A 23,694-nucleotide genomic window follows, 5' to 3' on the forward strand; every position below is an offset into this window, starting at 1 on the left:
ACCTCCCTTCCTCCTCCCTCCTTCCCCCCTCCCCCCTGAAGTTGTAAAGTTCATTTCCAATATACTGTCTTGTGGGTATCATTGTTGCAATGGGTCATCTGGTGTCCCTGTTTCAGCATTTTGTCATTCCCCTTCCCCTCCCCAAATTAGACAAAATGTATATACAAGATGCAGGTTTGCCCTTCTGTCTGTGGTAACTTCCCGGAGCTTTCCAACATGGCCAAGCTGGTTTCTGTGGGCCCACTGCTGGTTCTCATCCTCAGCCATTGAATCCTCTACTGGAAGTTTTCTATGATTAATGGTATTGATGATCAATAAGGCTTCCATTGACTAAACTAACAGCAATCAATGATTTTAAAAACAAAAAATTCTTGGGAAGGTCTGGTAGAATCGCATTTAAAAGTTAGTTGAGCATTCCAAGGTTAGCCCAACTTATAAAGACACTCCTAATTTCTAAATAGAATATGTATTTCCCTATGAGTTTCAGGGTTATTTTCTACTCTCCATGACAGCTTATTTGCTTTGCATTTTGATTATTTGTTAAAGAACTTGTCTCATATCCACTACACTATGGGCTCTGGAAGAATAATGAGTATTAAAAAATATTTTTATATTCTATATGCCCACCATATGGGGAAGAGCAAGTAAATGGAATATTTGATTATTTAACGTTTATGTAGTAGTTCTGTGTGTCAGAAATTGTTCTGGAACTTGGATACACACAGATCTATCAGTATAGAGGCTTCTCCTGAAAGAATTAATGTCAACGTAGAGATAACAGGTTTAAAATAAGTAGTTGAAAAAAACTAGGTTAAAGAAAGTATTAATGAGAAAAGCATATCCTAGGTACTGTGAAAAGTGTCACCAACTTTTGATTCTTTTCAGAGTGAAGAAATGAATGGCTAACTTCAAGATAATACTTTATTTTGCAAACCATGAGTTTATTAGATGGGAATGGGATATAAAATTATAACTGAAATAAAGGATGATTACTCTCTTCTCCTAGGACAAAAAAGAAAAAGAAAGAGAGGAAGGATGAAGGAAGGAAGGAAGGAAGGAAAAAGAAAGAAAGAAAGGAGGGAGGGAGGGAAGGAAGGAAGGAAGGAAGGGAAGAAAGGAAAGAAGGAAAGGAAGAAAGGAGAAATAAAAAAGAAAGGAAGGAAGGAAGAAGGAAAGAAAGAAAGAAGGAAAGAAAGAAAGAAAGAGAAAAAGAAAGAAAGAAAGAAAAAGAAAGAAAGAAGAAAAGAGAAGCAGGGAGGAGGGAGGAGGAACAAAATGGAAGGAAGGAAGGAAGTAAAGAAGAAAGGAAGGAAGGAAGGAAAGAAGGAAGGAGAGCAGGCAGGCAGACAACAAACCATCACTAAATGGAAAGTATAAGTAGAAAGAGAGACAGTCAGGATTTAAGCTCTAGATTGAGAATCTTGGGACAATTCACAGAATTCCCATTTTAAGGGCTTCTACTAAAACTGAGTACTATTACTGCTACAAGAAATTGCCAGTGTAGTTAAAATAATGTTAACTTTATAAATTGTAAAGAACAGAAGTCTGACCTGGGTCTTACCACACTGCAAAGGAGTTGTCAGTGGTAAATTCCTTCCAGACCTTTCCATCCTATAGAGGTCACTCATCACCCTTGTCTTATTGTTCCTTCCATCTTCAAATCCAGCACAGCAGCACAGCTCTATCTTTGTGTTTATGCTTACTCCTCTTTTTCTGACCACAACCAGGATAAGTCACTTATTTTTTTCAGACAGGTTTGATCAGGTCAGGCCTGTCTGGATTGGTTAGGCTGATTATTCCCTCTCACATGCCCCCAGTCAAGTATACAAAGTTCTCCCCTCTTGTGAGGATGTTTGGTTGGGAGCCCAGGAAGCAGGCCTCTTTAGAATATTAGTCTGCTTACCCCACACATGAAGTGAGCTTGCTTTAAATAACCTTAAAGAGAGCGTCAAAACCAAGAGCCTGCAAGAGAGAGCCTGCTGCTTTTTATTTTATATAAATCATTTTAAGATTATTCTCTCTTTCCTGACTCTGCTTTCCTATATGTACATGAATATCATGACTACATTTGCCACCCTTTCTCTCTCCATTTGTCTGCCACTATCCATTTAAATCCTAGTCCTCTACACTAGACACGTTTCAGATTCCTGATATTGATCTTGTTAAACTGTCTGTTAATTGTTCCAAGGGTTTTACAATATCCCTGCCAATACCATATACCATATTTATTCAGTTTGATGGTATATATATATATATATATATATATATATATATACACACACACACACACACATATATATATATGCATAGATACATATATACATAGGGCCTTTTATGTGTTTTATGTTTTAGATCTAATTTCCACATAGGGGAGAAAACATGCACTCTGTCAGAGTCAACATAATTTTCTCCAAATCCATTCATTTTCCTGAAAAATACATAATATTTTTCCTGATAGATGAATAAAATCTTGTTATATACATACACACATAGATACTATATGTGTGTATGTATATATACTAGAGCCTATTTCTGATCCCTACATCCTTCTTTTTTTAGAGTATAAAGATCAGAACATTATTCATTGGTCCTTCATCATTCTTCAATGAGAACATAAAAAGAGAGAATTAGTTTAAATGGAAGCATAGATGATTTGGCTATTTATTATTAGGTTTTCTCAACATTTGAGTTTGGTGGAGAACCTGTGGAAATCTGGAACAACAGGGACTTCTCCTTGGTCTGAGATGTGTTAAGATTAAGGATAAAGGTATGTTTTTTTTCCCCCTCTGTGGGAAAAATCATACAACACAAGCAGAAGGGCATATGATCAGAAACAATCCTTAGATATACAAACTGTCTTCCAAGTTGAGAATACCAAGGATCAATGTTTTTGCTTTGTGTTGTGTTTTGGTAGTTCTCAGCTTTTTCTGCACTTAAAATGTTGATGCCAACATTTCTTTAGGTTGTGGGATGTTGAAAATGTGCCTCATCCACAAAATACTTGTAGATTTGAGTTGGTTTTTATTGTTATGATACAAGAAAGGGGGAAAGAAGTTGAATGTCACATTATTCTTTGTGCTGATGGAGTGCCCTGAAAACATAAAAGTTTTCTTCCTAGAAAACAAAACAAACACAGCCTTCCATAGTTAGCAATTTTCTAACCAGAAAATGCCAGAATGCTTGTTGTATTTTACTCTCTAGTTTGACAACTTTGAGGGAATTACTATATTTTGCAAAAATACTATTTAGACATCTCTGCTGCTATGTATCTATTTGGTAGAAAGCTAGTGAAGAAAAGCTATTGAATCCATACAGTAATCCTAAAGTCTTGTAATTTTAGAGTTTAAAGACACCCTAAAAGGGATTTAGTTCAGGTCTATGAAGCCCGGGTCTCTGCTAGGAACATTCTGGGTAAATGGCTGTCCATATATGATGGATTTTCACCTCTTCACCCACTGCCAATTTCCAGGCTCTGATGACCTTTACTTGTTGCATTCTAACCCCTCACCAAAGGTCATCTGAACAGCATACAAGGTAAAGCCGGGGTTCCTGCTCAGCTACGAGGCCTCCTCTGTGTGCTGACATTACCTCTCAGTATCCGCATGCAGTAAGACAGCAACCCCTTAACAGTGATGTCACGTGACCACATTGCACACCCTGCGTATGCCACTTAAACTTCTCTGTTTAGATGTCATCTGCAAAAATTGGGACCCTGTCTCTCAATTTGTCTCCTCTTTCTCCCAAGGATATATTATGCTTCAATTTGGGAAATCTCTGCTGTCTTCCAGGGGTTCTCCTGGTACCATGGCACCCCTCAACGAGGTCGGATGCTCAGTTTCTTTAAGAGACCACGCATGAATTCCTGTCCCTGTCTGTCCTGGCCCTACCTGCCCTTCCAATGACAGGAGCCAACATGGTCCCATGCTTTGTGCAAGTCTTGAAACACCCACTTTTCACCAGTGTAGTTTTTTTTATTGTGTTTCATACTTAATTTGCATGAAAAAATACATTCTAATACAAAAGGGTTTGAAATGTAGGCCTGGGGTGGGGAGAGGCCCAGGCCTACGAATATGATGGGAGCAGGTTTCCTAGCAAGTGAGCCAGGCTGCCAGCGGCAGAGCCTGGATCAGGATCTTCATGGAATTTCCATTTAGAAGAAGAAAATCCCCATTGTTTTTGCCATGATGCTTCAAGTTTCTCTAATTTGTACTTATTGCCTGATTCAAAGTAAGTGGTAGATACATGTCCGTGGCACGTTATTGATGAGTTGCTATGTGGGACATACTGTTGTGAGTTGTTCAGTGGGAAACAACTCATCCTCAGGCAGATTTGATTCTAGAGTAAGGTAGAGATAGGGGAGGCTCGTTCTCAGCCTGGTTCATGTCAATAGTTTGCCACAATTCGTTTATCTGTGCAACGGAATTGAGTGACTCGGGAATACAATTCGAGACAACCGGGCCTGGGCCTCATAGCTCCTCCCGCGGTGCAGCTTCCTGTCCCTCCTTCCAAAACAGTTGCGAAGGTACAGAAAGGAGAATTCCCCAAGGAAATGGAAAACCCATAGTGATGTCACATAAACAACTGCCAGAGTTCTGGAGAAAATTCTACCACATGCAAAGCATATGGAGAGGAAAAGGGCAATCAATTCAGATGCTTCAGATCTTGCTGCTTGGAGAAGCAAACTGGCGCCTGGAGAGGACAAGCAGGAGCATTGTGTCTTCTTCACTGTCCAGCTCTTGGATGCGTGTTCTGAATCTGCAGCAGTATCCACTAAGAGTTTGCTCTCCCTGTGAGCTGCACGGGCAGCAATTTCAAGGTGACCTAAATAACAGTCTCCATTGGCAATTCACTTCTTAGCTAGTCCTTCGACTTCAGGGGGAAAGTGGGAGAGCCTGGAGAGTAGGTCTGTACTATCTAGAATCTTGGTTCAACGGATAAAGCAGAATGGATGAAAAGATACTTCCTTACAAGCCATTTGAATTCTTCTATGTTCTTCACAGAACAGTGTCATTTCATTGTTTTCTGACCTGCTCTAAGTCCTGCCACCTGTATCAGTTTCTGAATATCTCCACCTAAATACAATTTTGCCCAACTTTGCATAATTTATAATCAGGTGAAATATGAATTTCAGGTAAAACACCCCCTCCCAAGCAATATATATATATATATATGTATATGTGATGCATATGCACACGTGTACATATATGCTTGTGCATACATGTATATATACAATTTATGCATTGTACATAAATGTTTATGTATATATCCATACATAACAAATGTATGCATGTATATATTTATGTACACATATACTTAATTCCAACCCTTGCAAATATGAAGTCTAGAGCCAGACATTGATATTTAATTAGCACCTACCTTATCAATATGCACTTTAGGTTTAAGTCTGAGACATGAAGGATTCTATTCTCCAATTGGGCAATGAAATGGAGGAACAGAATAGGCTAGATGCTCTGTTCATTGTCAGATGTGAACTACAGCTATATCCCCACATTTTAGAAAATGGAAAGGTAAAGAATGATTGGTACATCATCCTGAAAAAGAATGTGACTTTACAAGAATATGAAAAGTGTAAATTTATGTGAATCTTCAATATGATGAAAGATATTGAAGGTCCATGAGTCACACACTGTAGGAACAGAAGAGATAGAATTGACAGGAAAAGGAGCTGAATGAATTTGAGTGGCTTATCCATCATTAACGCAGGAACAGTAAAGAACAGAACCGATGTTCTGGAAAATTGAACCATTAATATGGACCATGATTTTTGAGCTTTCCCACAATGCAGAATAAAAGGAAAAACATAATAAAAAGATGATAGATGAGAATTTAGGGGGAAAATAGCTGACAGTTGACAGTGATCAGAGAAGAGATGATATAAAACTTAACCAAAGCAACCATGTAATTTAAGCCACAATACCTTTCTTGGATTGAGACTTGCCTTCAGCTTCAAGAATGGAATGAACAAGTCTAGACTTCCATGAAGACCTCAGCAGGCAGAATTTAAATTTGAAGACAAAAATATCCTAAAAAGTATCTCAAAGGAAGAAAATCAAGGATTACTTCTAAAGAAAGTCACAGTTCCTTATGCTACAGAACAATGAGAATTTTTACTATAAAGATTTACAAGCAGAGAAAACATATTGAAGATTTTTATGCCAAAAGTGAGTAGCATTTCATGTGTGACCATAACCAAAGAATCTCCATGGATATGCCTTTATAGAGTAGGCAAAATAATACACATTTCACACAATCATTTTGAGGCTTATGACAGGTCATGAATTAGAAGACGCTTGATGGCTGCCAAGTGCCGCTTTGGGTGGGTGCTGTTCGTGGAGTGACAGTTGTAGATGCTAACTAAGACTGAAGAGGAAGCAGGCCTCTGACTGATCTGGTACGCAGGGGCTGATCTTAATCCCTGCAAAGAGGGATGCCTTGTGACAGGCAGAGGCCTCTCTCGTGGTACACAAGGATTTGTCTTCTGCAGCTAGCCCTCAGTTAAGTGGTCTAGACTTTCTGCTCCCCTTCTGTAAGACAAGTTATTCAGGGCTCAAATGTTCTGGCTTCACTATTCTACCAGTAAGAATTCCAAGGCTCTATGCACCAACCATCATATTAATACTTTGATGTTTTTAAACCCTTCTGTACTCATTTTTTTTTACTTTAGAGACACAAAATGTGCCTTAGGCAGATCTACTGGGGAGATGAATAGTAGATTCCAAATAAGTAGCATTTGAATTCTGCGTAACTGGTCAAAAGGACCAGGAAATGGGCAGCTTTAACAATGCAAAAGGTAAAAACTAATTAAGCAAATGCACCCCATGTGTGTATATGCAATACTTCTAGCATTTATATTTGAGGTAGATAAAGGTTTGCAAGACTCTAACCCAAAATATCGCAGTGTTCAGAAATGCATGGAGGTAGATAGGGCTGTAATGGGGTTAAAGAGGAGCATGGGTAAGGTTTGTTAATGGAATTTGTATGCAAGCTGTGTAGGAACTTAAAGCACATTAATAATAAAAAGCCCTGCTTTAAAAACTGACCTTGTAGTTGAAAGATATGCACTTGTATCATTACCAATTAATGTGTTAGGTAACATAGCTTGTACTTGGAAAGCAACAAGGAGGAGTATCTAAATGATATTCACACATCTTAATTAGTGTCATTAATAGTTCTCTGGCCATCTTTCTTGGTAGCAATGGCATTATACTGCAAACGTCTTCTTATAAGTCAAACCAACAAGTGAGATTTGAAGCCAAGTCCTTAAAAGTGGTTTTAAGTTACGGTGCCTACATGACTAGAATGTTCCTCCAGGGTCTCTTCTCAGCAGCGGGATGTTTGAAGGCCAGACCTGAAGGTAATGACTTGTCGGCAGCCTTCCAAAAGTTCTGTGAAATTAGAGCGCAGAAAACAAGAACTATACGAACCGAGATTTTTCATATAGCACTCTTCTGTGATTGGCCAAGGATTTTTGACAATATTGATGAAATAATATCAATGCTTCATCCATAAATTTCCTGTCTGCTGTTGAGCAGCCAAAGGGAATTTTGAAGCAGGCTCTGAAAGTTGCTATAAAAGCCTTCCAATTGAAACTATCGATGCACTACTTTACAGTATGACATGTCTAAGCTAGTATAACTTTGGATCAGTCCTGTCACGGGAGTATCTTAACTCCATTACTTTCTGTGAAAGTTATCAATGGTATAGTCTGTGCTTAAAATAAATCTTATTGTTGGGTTTTCTTGTGACTTTAAAAGAACAATATTTCTAAAGTAAGGGTAGGGAGAGGGAACTGAAAAATTACAAAATAGAATGAAATGAAATAGAAAAAAATGGTATGTGTCTACCTAGCCCATACATATACACACATTTATATGCTGTATATTTATGAATGCATATATATTTATAAATGCAATGTTTAACTAACAATATATTTTTACAAAAATATTTTACATTTTATAGGTTTATTAAATTTATACATTACATTATACATTATGTATTGATTATATATCATATACATTACATATTTATAGACTGTTAAACTTACATATATTACTTAGATATGCATATATAATATGAATAATATTTATATGTTAAAATATTTAACTTATAAATATATTTTCCTTTTGTCACTCTTGTGTCATCAAGACTATTTAGAAGTATAATCAATATAAAATAGTCAAATTTCAATTTTACAGATTATTTAATGTCTTCATCCATTCAGGTTGCTATAACAGTACAATATAATTAGATGGATTACAAACACCAGAAATGTATTCCTTTTTGTCCAAGAGGATGAAGAGTCTAAGATCAAGAAACCAGTAGATTTGGTGTCTGGGGTGTGGATCTGCTTCAGAAGGCAGAGGGGTGGGAGAATGGTCTTGGGTCTTTATGATATTCCAACCCCATTCAGGAGAGCTGTGCTTTCAAGACCTGACTTCTCAAAGGCTCCGCCCCTAATACTATTATATTTATGAGTAGTCTTCAGCATGCAAAACAGACAAGAATTTGCTTTTGAAAACACCTTCCTCCAACAAAATGGGGAGGGAGGCAAAGTGAAGGAAATTTCTAACAGCCTAGCTTTATGTCTATAGTTGTGAAAGTATAGAGTTGAGATTGTTTTTCTAAAAATTTTTTAATTCAAAATATGCCTATGAGCCCTTATTTTTATTTAACTTTAACTGATCTGTTATTCCCACACTTATTAGCCTTCCTTAAAATCACGTTGCTTATCATGGCCTTCCCTTCGTCTTGCTCTAAGGTTTTACAGCTTAGCATATGAGCTGTTTCATCCTCTTCCTCCTCCTTCTATGTAGAATTGTTTTAAAAATGGTCCTACTCAAACGTTACCCAAGTACTTACACTGTCTTATCCATTATGTAGGAGAGATGAGTCCATTCAGGGCACTGGCCTATCTAATCATTGACCCAAAGAAATATCTACTCATTCCCATTTTATTCCAATTCAAGTAACTGATCCTCCACATATTCTAATTTGGCTTTGTCCCTCAGATCTGCTAAACAGAGCAAGAAATTTTTAGGAGAAATGCCATACATATGATTGTGAGTAGAAAGCAGCCTGCCTGTATCCCACAACAAAATATTTTCAGACAACTTAATTACATATAAACACTTAGAAATGTGAACAGAATAGTTAAATGTCTTCTTCACTTGTTCATTTATCCAGTTAATCACATTGGCACGTTGGAAAGTGTCACATCAGGCTGTGTGTGAGTGTACACGCACGCACACACACACACACACACACACACACACACACACACACACACACACACACACACAGAGCTGTCTTCCATTTCCACTTTGTATGAAAGCAGCAAAGCAAAGCTGAGGTAAATCCCGGGCCCTGGATCAGAATCTCCATTTTTAATAAGATCCCCAGAGGATCAGTATGCACACAAGCTGGAGCAGCGTTGCTGTGGGGCGCATCCTCTTGGTTCTTAAGTAGAATTTTTTAACGGAGCCTTCTCTTAATTCAATACGATGCTAGCATTTTAAGTCTTATCTCGGGTTACACATACTTTCCGCTGAACTCTAGAAAACTCTTTCCTCTTGTGCTAGAACAGCTCATTTCCATGCTCCACATAACGAAACCACCACTACTTCTTTAAATGAATTTACTTGGTTTATTAAACCAATATCTTGCCTTACAACAAGAGCTAGCCTTCTAGAAAAATATCTAAACCATCATTAAATTTGCCTTCTGTTTTTGTCTTAAACCTATATCAGCAGGTGAGCACCCAAATCTCAGATTATTTGTGCAAGTTTTATAATTGGTTTTCTCAAAAAAATACCTAGTTTTTTTAAATCAGGTCATTTTCAAGACACTCCATATTAAAAAATTTGTAAAAATTTGAAAGCAATTAATCTTGGGGTGAATAAAAGTTTGCCTTATATTTTAGAGTAGATGATTCTTGTTGAGTATATAGACATAAACACTGGCAGGACACTTTATCTCTTGCTCAGGTTTTCATTTGCACAGCTGTAGACACATGCACCAACAGGGTTACACACACCTGTATAAAATGGATGTCTAACCACATCCATCTTGTGCATGCACTCATACACACATACACACGTACACATATGGGAAATAATATAAAGTCTAGATGCTTCAAGGATCTAATGGTGTTAATTTCAACCAGACAGCAAAGGTTTTAGTTGAATCCTGTTATTCCTCCACTTAGCTGGCTTTTCCCCTCATAATTCATGAGAACTGATCATGCTTCCCAGTATGACTCCAGCTTGTCTCTTTGTTCCTCTTGCTTTTCTCAATCTTGCTGGCTAAATAATGTAGCAAGCCTAATAAATTCAAATAAAACTTCTGATTGGTTTGGCAGCAGTTTAACAATCGAGAATAATTTACTGATCTCTGAGACTTCGTGTGAGTCCATAATGTTTAGACTAGAAATAATAAAATGCACTCAATTGATTAAACTGTTTGTAGATGTCTAAGAATTAGCATATTGTATAATTGCAAATATTGTATAATTACCAAGTAGGGCTGATAAAAGGGTTCAGTGCTGCTATGGACTGCTGGACTGGTAACCTTGATGAGGACAGAATCTCAATCTCAATGGAAAGTGAATTCTCTGTGGACTGAATACAGAGTGAGTGAAGGATGAAGAGCCAAACTTCTGTTGCTTCTTTCTATGGATGCTGCAGAACTCCCCAGACCTCTGCTCTGCTCAGCTCAGCTCAGCTCAGCTCAGCTCAGGGCAGCCTGAGGGAACCTCAAGGCTGCTTAGCTCTGTCCTGAGCAAATGCTGTAGGCTAACACATAGGATGGAGCTTTCTTCTTGCTCTCCTTCAGAGTGATGAGAACTTTAGAATGAAGCTGCAAAGCTGGCAGGCCAATTGGAAATCCCAGGACAGTTATCTAATAAGGACTTCTGCTCCCTTCTTCCTCCCTCCCTCCCTCCCTTTCTCCCTCCCTCCCTCCTTCCCTCCCTCCCTCCCTCTTTTCCTTCCTTCCTTCTTCCCTTCCTTCCTTCTTCCCTCTCTCCCTTCCTACTTTCCTCACTCCCTCCCTCTCTCCCTCCCTCTCTCCCTCCCTCCCTCCCTTCCTTCCTTCCTTCCTTCCTTCCTTCTTTCCTTCCTTCCTTCCTTCCTTCCTTCTTCCCTTCCTTCCTTCTTCCCTCTCTCCCTTCCTACCTTCCTCCCTCCCTTCCTCCTTTCCTTCCTTCCTTCCTTCTTCCCTTCCTTCCTTCCTTCTTCCCTCCCTCCCTTCCTCCCTTCCTCCTTCTCTCTCTCCCTCCCTCCTTTCTTCCTTCCTTCTTCCTCCTCTTTCCTTCCTCCCTCTCTTTCCTTCCTCCCTCTCTTTCCTTCCTCCCGTCCTTCCTTCCTTCCATCCTTCCTTCCTTCTTTCCTTCCTTCCTTCCTTTTTTCTCTCTTCCTTTTCTTTCTCTCTTTTAGTTTTTCACTTTTATTTTAAAATGATTTTTGATTGTCTTATGTTTAGAAGATTCAATTTGTTATCATTGCTAAGACTTTGAGTTTCTAGTTATCTCTAGTACAATATTAGATAAAAATGGTGAGAAAAATGTTTTTACTTTGTTCCTGATCTTATAAGAAAATGATCTGGTCTTTCATCATTAAAAATATCAGCTCTAGGATATGTGCAGAGAACCTTGGTTAGGCTGAACACATTTCTGACGATTCTTCGCTTTGCCTGGTTTTGGTGTTGGGAGTCATATAAGACTCATACTGATCAGTTAAAAAGTGCTTGTACTCTTCCTGTGATTTGGGAGAGTTTATAAAGGACTGGTCTTAATTTGTCTTTAAAAACTTGGTGGGATTCCCCAGTGAAATCCAGAAACTGGGCTTTGTAGGCAGTTTGAAAACGACAAGCCAATCGTGTCATATGGTGTCAGTTATTCTGGAGGTAAGGACAAGACTGAACAGCCCCATCTGAAATGACGTTATCTCCACCACACACGTCTTCACGGCCGCTGGCCAGGGCCACAGAGGGCGGTGTCATGGATCTGGAGTTCAGTTTCATGTTTGTTGGAATGGCAAATATTTTCTTGTCTAGGCAAACACATGCATCTGCATTTCCTCCTTCTTTCTCATAGCTTCTCAGTCTTTGGGATATTTATTAAGGTCCAAATTAGCTCTTTATACAAAAGGTTAGTGATAGTCTGTTGTGGATTCTAGTTCAGATTAAAATATGAATCTTTCCTGGTAGAAGGGGCTGCCCAGGGAGTGTGAAGCTTCTGAACACTTAGAGCAGTGCTGCAGACTAAATCTTCATTTTCCAATGTATCCAAGTCATGCCAAACTTATTGTAGTAAAATATGCATACTGGAATCAGGGAGTATGCAACCTGCATTTTATTTCTGAATACATGTTTGATAGGCAGAAGAGACAGAACACATGTGTTCATCCATTTTGAACTCATTAACAAAGCAGAAACATTAGTAAAATATGTCTTTGGCTGGTTTCTGGAATGGAAGAGGGAACAATTAAGCTGTAAGACACTCCAGGGTGGGTATTATGACCTAATAATGACATGCCCTGGTAGTTTTGACTGAGTGCCATTAACTGCCAAGGCATATCATTGCTTGTCTGTAGCACGCACCCTGGAGTGTCTTCTGAGGAGGATAGAAATGTTAATTCCTCAAGAAATCCATTCAGCAAAGAAGACACCAATGCTCTAAGAAGAAGAATATGTCAAAATCTTTGTGATGAGTTTAGTTTTTTTTATGGCAGACTGGATCAAACTGTTTAAGCATTTACCCGGGGGGGGGGGGTTGGGGGGGGAGGGGGAAACAGTGTAGTAGAACCTGAAAGAAATGAGGATTTGCATTCCAGCTCTACCAATTTCTGTGTTCCTTCCTTCTGTTTTTTTTTATTATTCCAATGTTCATATTTGAACTTCATTATCTTTCCAACTAAGGCTGAAAATTCAGCTAGCTTATTTTACAGTATATTTAGTAAGTAACATGAGATTTTTTAAAACATACTTTTTGAGGTCTTTATAATCAGCTTTGACCAACTGAACAAATATATAATGGACTGTAGTAAGTGACAAATAACCTTAAAAGAATTTGGAAACACAAGGTATTGAGTGGATGAATCTGATTTCTCCACCTGCCCTCCTCTTCCTCCCCTGCATTTACCTATACAAACTCTTTTCAGAGGGTGAAGGGATAAAAGGAAGACTCCTTGATGCACAGAGTCTAAATGTGAATAAGAGAGAAAAAAATCAGACAAAGAGACAGCTGGGTATGTCAGGTTAGACAGAGAAATGTGCTTGGAGGAGAAGGAAGATATAGGCTGTCTGGAAGAGGCCTGTGACTTACAGAAAGAGATAAGAGATGGAAATCCCCATTTGGGTGAGGATTTTCTCTGTTGGACACCAATATAAACTAAGAAGCAAAAGGATGTAGGCATTTGACTGAGGCAGCAAAATATTGAGGAATGGGAAGAAAGAGTCAGGAAGGAAGGTGGGGCAGAACTCATGTAATTTCAGAAGTCTTCTTTTTCTCTATACAACAAATCTGCATCAATGTGGCTTTGGATGATATGGATGTAGAATGGTGTGGTCCTTGCCTTCCAGAAGTTTGCAGGGTATTGGAGATGAGCTAAACCTCATACAAACTACGTTGAGTGAGTGCCATGGAGGTGGAGGAGAATGTTGATGAGCTGAGGCTGTGCAGATTCCCGAAGAGCAGGACAGGGGTGGAATCACACAATGGAGTAGTGGCAGGAAGTGCTGGCAGCTAGGTGTAGTCCAGGGATGGTTAAAACCTAATGGAGCGAGCTGGATGCCTGTGGCTCAAGCCTAAAATCCTAGCTACTCAGGAGGCTGAGATCTGAGGATGGTGGTTCAAAGCCAGCCCAGACAGGAAAGTCTGTGAGAACCTTATCTCTAGTTAACCACCAGAAAACCAGAAGTGGTGCTGGGGCTCAAGTGGTAGAGCGCTCACCTTGAGCTGAAGAGCTCAGGGACAGCATCTAGGCCCAGAGTTCAAGCCCCATGACCAATAGAGAAAAAGAGAGAGAGAAAAAAATCCATAATGGTTCAGGTAGGTCAGGGACAATGAGGTACAACAACAGACTTTTGATGGAATAAGTATCGGGGAGCGTTTACACAGAAAGGCAGAAAATGAAAGACTAAAAAACATTCACAATGTGATAACCAAGGACCTAGCTGTCAGACAGAGAGGGCTGGGAGGCGCCTCCCTCCACAGCTGTAGACAGGCAGTGAGCTCCAGCCAAGACTTGGTAGGCAGGGACATTGACCCATGGGAATGGTTCATCTTATTTGTTAACTTGACTGAACTAAAGGATGCCAGCATTGCTGCTAAAATATTATTCTAGGTTTGTGGGGAAAGGATGGGCAAAGGGGGTCTCTGAAGAGATTCAGATGTGAATCAGAAGGCTAAATAAATCATATCCCCCTCAACAACCTGGGCAGGAATCACTCAATTCATTGTGGGCCTGTCTACCACAAAAAGGCATTGGAAGAGTAATTCATTTTTCTTTTCTTTAGCTGGGACATCCATCTTCCTCTACCTTCTTGGGGCCTTTGGCTAAGAATTCCTCCCCCCCACTCCCTTCCCCTTCCCGCTTCTCCCCTCATCCCTCCCCCTCCCTTCAGTCCTCAGGCCTTCCTCCTTGGACTAGGGGTTACAGCATTGGCTCCCCTGATTCACAAGCCTTTGAACTTGATGAAAACATACCCCAAGGCTCTTCAGCTTACAAGCAGAACCTTCTGGAACTTCTTCACTTTATAATTGCATGAGCCAATATCCATATGCATTTCTCCTTATGCGTCTCTCTATCTATCCCACTGGTTTGATTTCTCTGGGGAGCCTAATTAATACAGGTGGGTTACGATACATTATTTCAAAGCTAACACATAAATTCAATTACTAAGTCTATGACAGACATTGTAAAACATAGTTTTTTTTTTAAAAAAAAATCTAAGCTTTGAGTTTCTTGCAATACCCTGGGAAGCCAGAGATCAGGGGGTGACAGAGGTGGAGTGAGGCTTCAGGATGGATTGAAAGTATCTGCTGGGCACTCTTTCTTGGTAATTGAAATATATCTAAAATTTAATGATTTGTTTTTCTAGGGCATATAAAAATATCTGTATCAAAATGTCCTTCTATTCAAATAATTATATTCAAGTATCAAGGGCCCAGCATGAGACCACCACAGCGGCTCTGTTATTATAGCTGACATAAAGGTTTATAGCTAAAATAGCAGCAATGCTGACTTAATCCTGAATCTCAAAGTGTTAGCTATATTAATTTAAATCCCTCCTGCCTAGGTAAAAATATATATATAGGCCTGCTCTGGAAGGAAAGCTGCAACTCCAGGTGAGACACAAACTCAGTTATAGTAAGTCCTCATTAGCTAGGACTACAGGTGAACAGCCCCACCCTTAGGTAGAACATGGAAAAGAAACACAGGCTAGGTCAGGAGTGAACAGGGTTTATTCCTAAATGAAATCTTCAACTGCAACAACAACAAAAAATTGAATTATTGAATTCATTTATTAGTGTGTCTATAAGCATAACTTTCAGATTTCAAAGCAGCTTAAAGAAAACACTAAGAACACACATCAGTTTGTGCTATAGTACTTCTTGTCTTCTCAAGTAATATTAAACTAAAATAAAAGGAAAATGTTTACTTTGGTGATAACAAGAAGTTAATAACCAGAGTTTAGAAGGAACTCATTAAATATTAAAATATTTAATAAAAAGTGTTAAAAGTCTCAATGATAAATAAGAGCTTACAACAAACAAATGCATGTTGAATACTATTTATGGACCCCAAAACAGTGCAAAATCAGCTGCAGAGTAGTAAACAGAGCTGAAATGGCCCCAGCCTTTTTTGAAATTTATAAATTTGGCCAGTTAATAGTGTAAGCAGGGAATTTACATAAAAGTGTAATAAACAAAATGCTTATTTCTGATAATATTATTAAAATATGAAAATTAATATATTAGTGAGATACCATTTTGGTTTGAGCCAGGAAATCTGTGGTAAGAATGAGATCTTGTAGACATTCTTACTGGCAATGTAAGTTATCATTACTGACTTTGAAAATGATCAGTTAAAATACTCCAGAAAATCATAAAAATTTTATATCTTTAGTCCAGTGATTTCAGTCTCAGGAAATTATCCAAAGGTAATAAAGACAAAAGAGAATGCTATACGTGGAGCTACTAATTGCAATGCTGTTTACAATCGTTAAAACTAGTAACAACCAGAATGGTCATCAATAGAAAATTATTTAATTAACTTACAGCAGCACATATGTTGAATGGAAAATTATTTATCTATTTAAAAAATGAAAATGATGAAGTTTATACAGCCAAGTGAAATGGGCTTATAATGAGAATACAAAGACAAATAACATTGACTCCATTATGAAAATATACATGCACATATCAAAGGAAAAGAGAATGGAGTCTATAAAAATTAAAATGGCCATGTTAGGCAAATGGGGTTCTGTGGTTTGATCTCTTCTATTTGTTTTTCAATCAATGAAAATGGAGAAGGACGCCCCAGCACAGTCAAGAGCAGCATAAATCTGGTAGTGGAAGGCTGTGCTTCATTATATCATGAAGGGACGATTCTAGTTTGGCTCAATCATAGGATATGACCAGAGGGGGGGGGCGGAGTGGGGGGGTGGAACAGAACAAAAGGGTTTACAATGCTAAATGAGTTTGAATTGTCCAAAGCCTTGTAACACTGAGAGGGAGTTTCAGCAACCTTATAGAGGCAATTAATGGGAAGCATGATTTAATAAAAGGGAATCATCAGGATGAGAATTGTCAGTCAGGAAGGTGAGTCTGAACTGCACTGAAGGATGAGCTGCAAAAGTAAACTGACAGCTGGGAGACACACAAAGTGCAGCAGGAAGTTTCTAAGCTGGCCATGAGGACATGCTGTGACAAGCTAGGACCTGATTCACCCTGAGCTGCTACAACGAGGTGTTGGGAAAGTGGTAGTGGCACTAGCGAGCACAGACATTAGACCAAATACAGTGATGAGGTTTAAACATGGTTAGTGCTCCCCAAGGGCCCATTATAATGGATTGATTGACACTTGGGGGAAGTGGTGAATCCTGAAAGCCATAGACCTAGTGGGGGCCCTTTGTGTCATAGGGGTGTGACCTCCGGAGGTGGTTTTCGTGGGAGTTGTCTGTGGGACTCCTTGCTTTCAAAGATGGAGTCGGCACTTTCTGTCTTTGCTCCTGGCCTACATGCAATCCTTACTCCCCCTGTTGCCACCTACACCATGAAATGACAAGATACCCAGCCAAGGGATTGCTGCGGAGCCTCAGCTATGCCAGGGAGACTTTCAGTCTGTGAGCTAAATAAACCACCTCTTTATACAGAGTTGGATGCCTCAGACAGAATGATTGCAGTGACACAAAGTTGGCTGGTAGATAGATAGATAGGTTCATAGAAAGATTTGTACATAAGCCGATACATGCATCAGTTCCTAGGATGGTGTTAGAATATAGAATTCCAATATGTCTGCTGGTGTCATTTAACTCTGATGAGGTAGAAATGTCCTGTGTGGAATGAGAAGGCAGAGCCCTGCTAGACCTTCTAGATACTTTTACATATATATCTCTGAATCATACTAGAACTTTTCAAAGTAGGGGTTACTATGGCTTTGCCTGTGTTTTAGATGGGCTCAGTTGTCCTTCTTATTATCTCTGAAAGATTTCCAGAAACTCTCCCTCTCTTAAGTGTATCTCTAAGAACCACTGAGTGAGAATCTTTGAGGAGGATGTTTGACCTGTGATGAGAAACCTTTACCCTAGCCTCTTCCTCATTCTATAGAGAAAGAAAACAAGGCCAAGAGATGAATTAGCCACACACAGCTTTCTGGATTCCAAGTGTTTTTTCCACTACACACCACCAAACAGCCTTAAATGCCTGTCTCTGGAACTTGAAATAAACAAAGTACACTTGGAACATATTTCCTATTTTTTTCCGTTAGTAATAACAAACATCATTTCACAGTTACTCATAAAATGTTAATTACTCTCCCAACAACATCCTGATTTTCAGTTTAAATGATTAGCTTGAAACATTAGGCATTTAGACAATAAAAAGCCATTCTCTTTTCAATATACCTTCAATTTTTTATTTCTTATAAATATTCAATTGAATATTTCCATTTGTGGTGCATGTTTGCTAATTTACTGGAAGTTGATTCTATTCCCCAGAAATGTCACTTGGGTGGCCCTGCTGGGCTAAAATGGAAAGTCTTAGTGCTGAATTTTGAATCCTTAGTTCTAGGTAGGATTCAACAGCTGTTTGCTTTCTCTGGGGCCTTTGAGAATAACTGGAGTTTCAAAAATATTCAGAAAACATTCCTCTTTGAAAATAGAAGCTTTCCTCAAGGTAGGGCTCATATTTTTAAAGGTAAAGAATTTTTAGCTCTAACGATATAATTACCTACATTTCATATTTTACTGGTAACCCAGGAGGAAGCCATCTTAGAACAAATAAGACTATAACATATTGATAGCTTAACAAAACAAGTATTCTACTGCTTCCTTTGACTTCATAAGGACTTATCACCAAGGAGTAGTAAAGTACTTGTTAAAGATCTACATGCTCGACAACGACTTGTACATCTCATTGTTGCAATGGGTCCTGTTGAGTTTCTGGGTCTCTATTAAGAAAATTTCTTCCATTCTATTTTTTAGCTCCCTTATTGAAGATTAGATGGCTATAGGTCTGTAGGTTCATTTCTGGGTTTTCAATTCTATTCCATTGGTCCTGAGGTCTGTTCTTGTGCCAGTACCAAGCTGTTTTGATTACTATGGCTTTATAGTAGAGTTTGAAATTTGGTGCGGGGCGGGGCGGGGGTTTGGGGGGAGGATGGGAAGGGATGGGAAGGGGAAACAAAGGAGGAGGCTACAATGCTTGATAAGAAATGTATTCATTATCTTGCCCATGTAATTGTAACCTCTCTCTACAGTATTTTCACAATACAAAAAAATGAAATAAAATAAATAAATAAAAATTTAAAAAAAGATCTACATGCTCTACCCTTCTTAACAGCACAACCTAAAATGCCTCCTATTCACAGAGTTCCTGAATTAAGGTAAGTCACAGTTCCAGCAAACTGGAAATACCCGGTTTGCACTTTATTTCTCGATGGAGTTTAAGAATCCCAAACTCCAAGAGCTTTTGTGCTTTCTACCATGCTTTTCTGTCTGTGAGGATGCAAAAGGGAGTGGCTAGAAACCTATGCATCATACCAATGTTCCAATCAGTCAGATCATTTTGTTTTGTCCTTGGTAGTGAACATTTTGATACATGGGTCTTTGCCATTGACCACGTATCATTCTTCACTGTCTCCAGCCTGCTGGGCTTGTGCTGGTTCTAGGAGCAATGCTTGTAATAATTAAAGGCGTTCCAGCCCCTTTTCTATGGGTAGTCTCAGTGTCTGAAGGTACCTTCAGGTTGAGGCTCTTAGACGACATAGCAGTTATGTATGTGTATTGTGTGTGTATTTATGTGTATGTGTATGAGCACTTGCAAGTTCATGTGTGTGCATGCCTGTGTGAGGTGAGGGAGGTTCTGAGTTTCTCCTAAGACATTTTTACAAAGAAAGTAAAATGTTCTATCATACCAGTTAGTCATTGACACAATCCCTGGTGTGAATTTAGAGTTCTTTCTAAATAAAAAATTATTAAATTCTTTCCAAACATGCACACATCCAACGTCTGCCATTCCTCTACATCTGTTCTCATCCATGAGCACATGCAAACTCCTGGGAACATTAGTAGGGAAAAAAAGAAGTGCCTTCAAAGAGGCAAACCAGTTTGCAATGACCTTGCACCATGAACCCTTCCCAAGCAGGCAGAAGAAAGGCATCTTCACAGCAAATCTACACTGGAAAAACAAAGTACTTTGCACAGCAGGCTGGAAGGTTCAGCTGTTTCCTCCATTTTTAATCAACAGTAATACTGAAAACAAATCCAGCTACTAATGTGAAACTTGTTGGCCCAGTCATTCATTTTTTTACTGTTTTGAAAAAAATAACCCTTGCTCGAGATGGAAAATTTTAATGATGTATCATTTTCTCTTATTCAGAATTTAAAAAATGTAATGAGGGGTTCCTTTAGCCAACTTAGAAAAATCTTTTGCTTTTCTTTTCACTTCAGCTTGTCTCACAAAATTCCCTTGGACATTAAGACCTTAGGACTTTCAAAAACTGCAAGAACCAAAGGTTGTAGTTCTCGGCTCTCTCTCTCTCTCTCTCTCTCTCTCTCTCTCTCTCTCTCTCTCTCTCTCTCTCTCTCTCTCTCTCTCTCTCACACACACACACACACACACACTCTCTCTCTCTCTCTCTCTCTCTCTCTCTCTCTCTCTCTTTCAAAAGGCATAGAAATTAGAAGTTCTTGTGAGAAATTTTTATTTCTTTCTTTGTTTCACTATTATATATCTTAGCCTGTTAGAAAACTGTTTTATATTTATGTTCGTAAAATAATCAGAAGTGTTCAACACCACCTATATAGATTGAGCATCTCCTAACCAAAAATCTAAAATTTGAATTACTCCAAAAGCTGAAAGACTTTGAACGTTGACATGATACAATGAGTAGAAAACTCTACACCTAGTGTGTAAGGATTGTTATCATAACAGAACTGCACTAAGATTATTGTAGAAAATCACCTTTATTTTCAAGTTTTTAAAGTAAATATTTTAAACATAAATGAACATCCTGTTTAAACTCAGGTCCCAACCCAAAGATATCCCAAGTATGAAAAAATTGGAACCCAAGACATAATGCCAAGCATTATAATATATATACAGGTTGAATATATATATATATATATATATATATATATATATATATATATAATGAAGGATTTAAGTATTGAGACCCAGACATATTCCATGTACATATGTGAAAATGGAGCTAGGAAAATTGAGGAGATGGGTGGGGTTGGGAGAGATGGGAGAACATGATTGAGAGGGGTGTCATTGATCAAGATGCATTGTGCTCACAAACTGTGTTGAATGTGTGTGTGTGTGTGTGTATGTATGTATATAGGTTGAGGGCAGGCTAACTATATCTATATATAAAATCACTAACACCAATGATACCCACTGTGTATCAGCAGCTCCTTCTTGAGACAATCCCATGACTTCAGTTGTCCAGTGTGAAAATACCCAAGGAAATTCTGCATCCCATAGATGATATTCTGAAGATCAAATAGAGGGGAGGCAAACAACCAGTGAATGAAATAGGAAATGGAGCATTAAAGATGATTTGATCTCTTTCTCCAGAAATGAGAGCCATGCACAAGAGTAATTTTAGAACACACTGTAAGAGCCACTGATGAGTAACACAGAAAGAGGTCTTCTGTATTCCAATTATCGGGGCAGTCATCTGACTGGAACAAGCAAGTTTCTCCTGGCCAGCATTGATGTCTCTATTGAATAGTGTCTTGGAAAGCTGAAAAACAGGCTATCAGCAAATTGCCTGAGAGACCATATTTGTCCTTAACATTAGAATACCACTTCACTTGGTAATACCCCAAGTTTATACTTTCTCCTGAATACTCCATCTCTCCTTTCTCCCATACTTTTTGTTTCTCAAGTGACTTCTCACCCATAAAGGTCAATTCTTTTATTTTAATACTCTAGCTCTTAAGATGTGAGTGGGTAACGTATTACTTCTTCCAGATACATCTGCAGTTTATTTATGAAGAAACTTAACATCAAAAACCATATTTAAGCATTCATCATGTAATGGTCTGTCTTTTGATCCTTTGTATGAATTGACTCATTTAATTGTCTGAATAATCCCAGGTTGTTTCTTAGCTCTGTATTAGAGATAAGGAAACAAATCTAAGTACTTTGTCCAGACTAGATAGCCAGCCCTCAACTGGCCTCTTAAATTTCCCATATACTATTATTTCTAATACAATACCTTTTTTTTTTAATCTCAGAGAAGTTTCTAGAAAAAAAAAGTTTTGTTTGATGTTTTGTTCCTTCTAGTCTTTTAAGAATTTCACCTTATTAATTTTTCCCATGCCTTTTATTTCATAGGCAACTTTGCTACTGGAATTTCTCAAAATATGATTGAGCTATGTTCAAAGAATATTTCTACTCTTTCTCCTTTTATCTTCCTTGTGCTTCAAGCACAGGTGCCTCCTCTTTGGTTACTGCCCCCTGGTGGGGCTTCAAAGCCTACGATGTGGAGGAAAATACAGATTTTTCTCAGGACCTCCAAATAAATTTGGGTTTTGATGTGATGAAGTACATCATCATCTTCCTTTGTCACTGATGTGCAGATGAAACAGATAGCTAGTGCAAGCACCCATAAGTGGATGAGGTAGCAGAAAGAGAAAGCAGATTCAAGGTTCAGAGTTCCCTGGCCTGCCTTTCACAGATGCATTTTTCCTCTTCTGAAGTGGGCTTTTTGTGTCATTTCCATAAGAATATCTGTGTGAAATTTCCGCCCAGTTTTATCCTGTCCACATTCACTTTTGGGACTTTGGTGAACGGCAGCACAATCCTAATTTGCATAAATACTTCTGGTTTCAGCAGATACAGGTTTAAGAGTTACCTGGACGATTTCTTTGCAGAAAGATTTGCCTTCTGGTAGCTATTTGGAATACAGTTTGTGTAGAACAGTGCAATAAATACTTAATTTTTTCCGTGTATGTACTATAGAGACAAGAATTAGAGCTGCATTTAAGTCTCATAGTTGTATAATTAACAGGAACTTAATTTGTTGGCTTTCTTTTCCTTTTGCATGCCTGCCTGCCTTCCTTCTTTCCTCTCCCCCCCCTTTTTTTTTGAAGTACTGAAAGCTGACATGAGGATTTTGTGCTTGCTAATCAAGCACTCTACCACTAGACCCATGTCTCCAATATTTTTGCTTTAGGTGAGATTTTAGATGACATCTTATTTTTTTTTTTCTCCAAATGACCAGAGACCACAAGACTACCTATGCGTTGCATGGAGTTGGGATTATAGACATGTGCCACCACATCTAGTATAAGTAATTAACTAGTCACTATGATTTTAATTTTATTTTGCTTTCTCTCTCCTTCATTATGAATGGATACATTTATGTGTAATTATTGTATCTCAACTATGTTCATCCTCTTTTTTCATATTCAAACTAGTCTTGTCTATGGCCAATGGGAGGCCCCCAATTGTATTGTCACAAGGCCAATTACTAGCGAAGGTTCTCTGCTTTAAGGGACAGTAAGAGACCCCACGCTTGTCTTATATGTACCTGATTAAACCTAGTGGATTCCTAAATTCTTCCTCTGAAAATCCTTATTCTTTTGTTAGGAAACAGAATTTGGCACCCAAACCCTGATGCCTGGGAACATTAATTACTATTGGGTTGTCATTTCTTCTCAGCCTCTTCAATGCATAAAGCTAGGAAATAAGTAATAGGTATTTTTTGTATGAAGTCTAATTTGAGATAATATTAATATTTCAATTTTTAAGTCAATAGTACAAAACTTTTCTTCTTTTGTTATTACATCCTTTTAGCTTAGGCTGAAAAGTTTGATTCCTAATCACATTAACATAATTTTAATTTATATTATGTTGTATAGATAATTAGATTAAAATGACCTTGCCACAGTTATCATTAAGAATTATACTTTTAAATAAAATTTAGGATTTTCATC

At 38.4% G+C, this 23,694-nt stretch overlaps 1 protein-coding gene across 4 annotated transcripts in view; it reads left to right on the forward strand.

Annotated features, from left to right (window-relative positions):
- Nucleotides 1-23,694, forward strand: part of Nox3 (NADPH oxidase 3) — a 564,487-nt gene that overhangs the window by 186,426 nt on the left and 354,367 nt on the right. The gene's annotated exons all lie outside the window — the stretch shown is intronic.

This window comes from Dipodomys merriami, unplaced genomic scaffold, assembly GCF_024711535.1.
Source record: "Dipodomys merriami isolate MVZ:Mamm:240054 unplaced genomic scaffold, mDipMer1.0.p SCAF_8, whole genome shotgun sequence".
Taxonomy (NCBI): domain Eukaryota; kingdom Metazoa; phylum Chordata; class Mammalia; order Rodentia; family Heteromyidae; genus Dipodomys; species Dipodomys merriami.